Source organism: Ambystoma mexicanum, chromosome 5q (genome assembly GCF_040938575.1).
Source record: "Ambystoma mexicanum isolate Mex_15411 chromosome 5q, UKY_AmexF1_1, whole genome shotgun sequence".
NCBI lineage: Eukaryota > Metazoa > Chordata > Amphibia > Caudata > Ambystomatidae > Ambystoma > Ambystoma mexicanum.
The window spans coordinates 1,348,306,351-1,348,312,350 of NC_090933.1; the positions used below are offsets into that span (position 1 = coordinate 1,348,306,351).

General features: G+C 45.6%; 1 protein-coding gene across 5 annotated transcripts in view; it reads left to right on the forward strand.

Moving 5' to 3' along the window:
• The window catches only part of LOC138498128 (toxin S6C6-like), a 600,232-nt gene extending 595,687 nt beyond the window's left edge, over nucleotides 1–4,545 (forward strand). For all 5 annotated transcript variants that reach the window (XR_011278701.1, XM_069621992.1, XM_069621991.1 and 2 more), the window contains exon 4: nucleotides 4,197–4,545. The gene's annotated coding sequence lies outside the window, so the exon portion shown is untranslated. The remainder of the gene's footprint in view (nucleotides 1–4,196) is intronic.
• The last annotated feature ends 1,455 nt before the right edge of the window (nucleotides 4,546–6,000 follow it).

The following is a 6,000-nucleotide window of genomic DNA, read 5'->3' on the forward strand; positions in this document are numbered from 1 at the left end:
GTATATATGGGCTTCAATTAATTCCAAGCATTTAAGAGATGATTCAAAAACAAAATCCAAACCATACATTAATTTGGGGTCCACTTTCCCCTCATAGTAATTAATCGCAGCCTTAATCGAAAAACGTCTTCATTTGCGATCAATCCTGACCAGTGGATTTTTTAGGGCCCGGGTCTTTTGAGTCATATTTGGCAATTATTATTCGGCTGGTTCTCACGATCATTCTTTTACATGTGACTGATATTGCGCCTTGAATCCCACTACTTGTGCTGCAGCCACACCTGTTTAGTAGGGTCAGGATGCCTTTGCGCGTCTACACCCTTCTGTTTCCACCAGCAGAATAACTTGCCTCATGTTTTAATCTTCCAATGGACCTGGGCCTGTGCTAGTTGCAGATGGGAGCATTGCCTGCAGCTGACATACGATGGGCTGTACATAACATGTGATTGCATTGCGTAGGCATGTCATTATTTTACATCGGTTTTGGGAAGCGTGATTCTGCCATTTACACTCGTGGTTAGTCCGACAGGCCTCTCGTGTGATCGCAGAATCCTGACATGTGGAGGACCGTCATGCTTTATGTCTGAGGCTGGAAGGGGAGGATCTCGCCTCAGGAAAACCTATTGGGCCTTTCAATCTCCCTCCAGTCCGAGTTTGTGAGCATGTGGCCCTTTCTGGCCGGGATTGGAAAGTATGTGTGTGTGACGGATCTTGTTTGTGTCTGTATCGGAATGTTAGTGTGTGTGCATCTGTGTATGTGCCTGGTGGAATGTCTGTGTGGTGGAATGTATGTGCGTGTGTGAGTGAGCTTGCGCTGGAATGTGCATGTGATGGAATGCAGGGAAAGATTTGACCCGGAACAAGGCGGAGAGCCGCTCTGGCAAAACATTTCTTGCTGCAGAGGCGCTCCGTATAGACCCGTGGCCCAAACTGTCCATCTCCCACTTACCTGTTTGCCTGGCTGCCCTGCTTTAAACTGCCCCAAAAACCAGGCCGGATGGCACAAGTTAAAAGTTCTGAGTCTGACGCTCCCTGCTCTTCGTCAAAGAACCCGCCTGGTTGCCATGATTGGCTGTTTGCTTCTTGTCCTTATGATTGGAAGCCGAAGCTATAAGGATTAACAGAAGCAGCCAATCATTGGGTGCCTCGAAGAAGTACAGTCAGCATCGCCTTACCAGGGTCTTGAAGCACTTACCTGACTTGATGATAGCAGGACATAGGAGCCTGATCCACTTCCTCTCCAGCGGTTGAGCCTCGAAGTAGTCACGCCATATTGGAGCGCTGTGGCCTGCCGCGCTGTGTTGATTCCTAGTCACGCCATATTGGAGTGCTGTGGCCTGCCCTGCCGTGTTGATTCCTAGTCACGTCATATTGGAGTGCTGTGGCCTGCCCTGCCGTGTTGATTCCTAGTCACGTCATATTGGAGTGCTGTGGCCTGCCCTGCCGTGTTGATTCCTAGTCACGCCATATTGGAGTGCTGTGGCCTGACGCGCCGTGTTGATTCCTAGTCACGCCATATTGGAGTGCTGTGGCCTGCCCTGCCGTGTTGATTCCTAGTCACACCATATTGGAGTGCTGTGGCCTGCCGCGCCGTGTTGATTCCTAGTCACGCCATATTGGAGTGCTGTGGCCTGCCCTGCCGTGTTGATTCCTAGTCACGCCATATTGGAGTGCTGTGGCCTGCCCTGCCGTGTTGATTCCTAGTCACGCCATATTGGAGTGCTGTGGCCTGCCGCGCTGTGTTGATTCCTAGTCACGCCATGTTGGAGTGCTGTGGCCTGCCCTGCCGTGTTGATTCCTATTCACGCCATATTGGAGTGCTGTGGCCTGCCGCGCTGTGTTGATTCCTAGTCACGCCATGTTGGAGTGCTGTGGCCTGCCCTGCCGTGTTGATTCCTATTCACGCCATATTGGAGTGCTGTGGCCTGCCGCGCTGTGTTGATTCCTAGTCACGCAATATTGGAGTGCTGTGGCCTGCCGCGCTGTGTTGATTCCTAGTCACGCCATATTGGGATGCTGTGGCCTGCCGCGCTGTGTTGATTCCTAGTCACGCCATATTGGAGTGCTGTGGCTTGCCCTGCCGTGTTGATTCCTAGTCACGCCATATTGGAGTGCTGTGGCCTGCCCTGCGTGTTGATTCCTAGTCACGCCATATTGGAGTGCTGTGGCCTGCCGCGCTGTGTTGATTCCTAGTCACGCCATGTTGGAGTGCTGTGGCCTGCCCTGCCGTGTTGATTCCTATTCACGCCATATTGGGGCGCTGTGGCCTGCCGCGCCGCGTTGATTCCGCTAAGAAGTCTACTTTTTTATTACTCGCACAGTGGAAAATACTCTTTGAAAGCACCGTCCATGCCCTTACCAGACACTCATTTTGTGGTGACTCCATAATGGATTTGCAAAAGTTGTGTACATTTATTTAACAGATATTGCCTGCAAGTAGTATTTTCCTTTAAGTAAAATAATCCTTCCGAGCACCGGCCGTTAAATGTATTCACAAAACAATTGTTAATCCATTTAACGGATGGTGCTTGCAAGGATTGTGACCACCCTCCATTGAATGGATTATCAAACGTTTTGTAAATCCAAAAAGAAGAAGTAAGAAAGGTATATTTGAAAGTCTGGGATCTGATGGAGTGAAGAAGTTCAGTAAGAGGGGGGGCCAGATGAAGACTCTGAGTTCTGTTTTACTGATGCCAATCCCTACTTGAAAAACCAAGCAAACGACCTTTTATGCACTACACTGACAGTGGATGAGTCCAGTGCCAGTGAGAACAGGAATCATGTGCTGAATTCTGGGAAAAGGAGGCAAATCCCCAACCATCAAAAAGCGAGAATGATAATTTGACATAAAAAAGCGAGAATGATAATTTGATGTACTGTACTCTAGCGGAAAAGATGTTATCCCTAACCATCAAAAAAGTGAGAATGATAATTTGATGTACTGTACTCTAGCGGAACAAGATGTCAAAAAAGCATCTGTGACATTTTGAAAAATGGAATATTCCAGCCCTAAAAACATTGCACAAAAAGCTTGATTTGCCCTTCATTCTGCGTTTGTTGTGAATATAACCTGCTATTTGGTGACAATATATGATATCACGCCATCTGCAGCATTTACTTTTGTTTACATTTTGCTTAAGAAAAAAAATGTCAAATCTTTTTTTCTGAGAATATCACATGCTTGCCATGAAGCTTTTCCTAGCACCGCCCCTTGGGACATGCCCACATCATCCTGACCATGCCCTTCCCCAAAAGGGGGCCCAGTAGAGCGTTCCCCCAAAAAACTGTGTCCATTTCCAGAAATGTTGGAATGTTTGTATGTCTCTTGGAATGTGTGTGTGAGATAGAGTTGGAATGTGTGTGAGTGTGAGTGTGTGATTCTGGATGGTGGTGTTAGGTACAGAGTTCGTGTACCTTTTGGATAAGGTTGGGGGAAAGGAGGGAGGTAGACAAAGTATCTACAAATAAGGGAGAAAGGGGAGTGAGAGATAATAGGGAGGGAGATTTCGGAAATAGACAAGACTGAAACGGTTGAATTGAGAGAGAGTAGGGTATGGAGGAGAGGGGGAGAAGGAGGGTAGAGAAAGGAAGAGGCTGTTAGAGGGGGCTGAGAGATGGAATACGGATTTGCAGACTGGGAAGTTATGGAGACGATATTTGGATGCCAAAGTGAAGGAAAGTCAGAGGGGTTGGTGACAAAGAGGGAGTGGTTGAATGGGAGATGAGCAAAGGGTGCATGTGAAGGATAAAGGTTGGGATGATAGAGGGATGGTGAGTGGAATCCGATGGAGGGGAGGATGGATAGATGGGAGGAGCCCAAGTAGGTGGAGATGAATGACAGATGTCTGGTTGGACCAATGGGACGGGTTGAAGATATTGGAGAACTGGGGGTGAGTTGGGGTATGTTAGTGTTGTGGGAATGCCATGTCGTAGGTCGGTGGGTGTATTGGTGGGGGTGCACAAAAGAATGTTGGTTGGTGGGAATGACAGATTATATGTATGTGTGGGGGGAACAGAGGGTGGATGGGGGATACATACAGTGGCTTAGCTATGACAGAGGGTGGGTTGTGGATGTCTGTTTTTGGGCAGAAGACGCTGAATGTGGCATTAGTTGCAGCCACGTGACTCTGCCTATGTTTGGTCTTTTCATCCTCTGCAGTGGGATAACGTGTCTTTGTGTGTTCTCTTTCTTGCAGTAAAGGAAGCGCGCCAGTCACCCCTGCTCCTTCCTAGTCCCCCACATGTCCTGAGGAATGTCACCCACTAGATGGAACCTCCGGGAAGGAAACACTGGATGCATGACTGGACTCCTATTTCCTGAGCCTAGAAAGACCTCGCCTGACTCAGCGATAGATTGAATAATGGCGCATAAAGTTTGGCTGTATATTATTTATTAAATGAATCAATGTAGAGAAAGTAAAGACGGCCTGTTATTAAGATATTAAATAATCACTGTCTTCCTCTTATTCTACCGGCTACGTATATAAAGATTGATAAATAATTGCTGTCATTCAATGACTGTTAAATAAAAACACGTAATATGTTTCTCTGTGTATATCTCCTGTTCTAACTCAAGAATGCCTGCAATACATTAGTGGTGAGGTTCTGTACCCCAATGGATGCACAAGGGGGGGATCATATCACATCACCAGAATTACAGCTATGAATTAAGGTTTGCAGCCACCCACTGGTCCTTTCTAAAGGTATTGAGCTTGATTACTTTATACACCCATAAGAAGTGGAGGCTCCAACTCCAAATATCACTTTATCTGCAGGGCTTCTTAGATGCACCCACGGAAAAAGTGGAGTCTGGCAGCCTTGGGATGTCTTAATCTTCTAACCCTGTCACTGACACACCTGCAGAAAATAAAGTCTCCAAACCCTAAATCGTCGATACATTTCTGTAAACTTTGAAGAGACGTTCTATGTAGTCAATTCTATACAAGTGTGAGTAAGTTTATATAGGTTCCATTACAGATAAGTGCATGACAACCTATGTTTTCATAGGTCTTTTTATTTAAATTAAAAAAAAAAAAAATCTCAATAGTACATGGGACTTGTCTGCATCGGGATTAACCATATAGATCCAGGAAAGGACCCCAGATCTCCTGAAGCTTCTCCAACTCATCTCTATTCTCATAAATGACCATCTTAAAGGTTGAACGGGTCAGTAAATCCTCGATCCAGTCATCTATGAACAAGCAATTCAGTGATTTCCAGGCACGTAGGATTCATCCAAGCTTCATCAGAATGATTTAAATCCTGTAGTGGGTTGTCATTACCTAGAATGAATAGGGAAGCGTTCAATGATACATTAGCTACCAATACCAAATCCAGCCTCGGACACCTCCTTCCAGAACTCTTTAGTCTTGCAACAACACCAGATCACGTGTCTCAGATTTCCTAATTTTGTTTACATTGCCAACATATGTCATAATCGCTGAGGTGTTTTTCATGCATCCGTTCCGGTGTCCAGTATGTTGTGTATAACAGCTTAATCTGGGAGGCTATCAGGCAGCAATCCATAGATGACAGTCGTATGTTGTTGCAATGACTCTTCTGACATCCGGGACCCAGGTTGTCTCCCAATTTTCGAGCCCAAATCATTAGAAGTTCTGTATCTCCTTACCAGTGGCTACTGACATCCTGTAAAATGAAGCTTCGGAATGGACAACGGTGGTGCAAAGTTCCATCGTTGCCAAGATTAATTTCTACTAGAATTCCTCTTAATTGACAGTGTTCTGTGTAGGTGCAGTCCTGCCAGTCGTTTTGTCCACACAATTAGGCATAAGGGATCTGTCTATCATCTTCAAGTCGATCTTTCATATAACGGATTCCAACCAAGTACCAATTCATCCAAAATAGACTTTTTTCCATTCATTGTTTTTTTTCTTTTTTTAAAACTTTTATTTTAAGACTATAGCATTTACAGTTATAAATATCCAAAAGATAAACAATTTTCATGATAATCAGCTCACAATGTGGATCCTGTACATATTT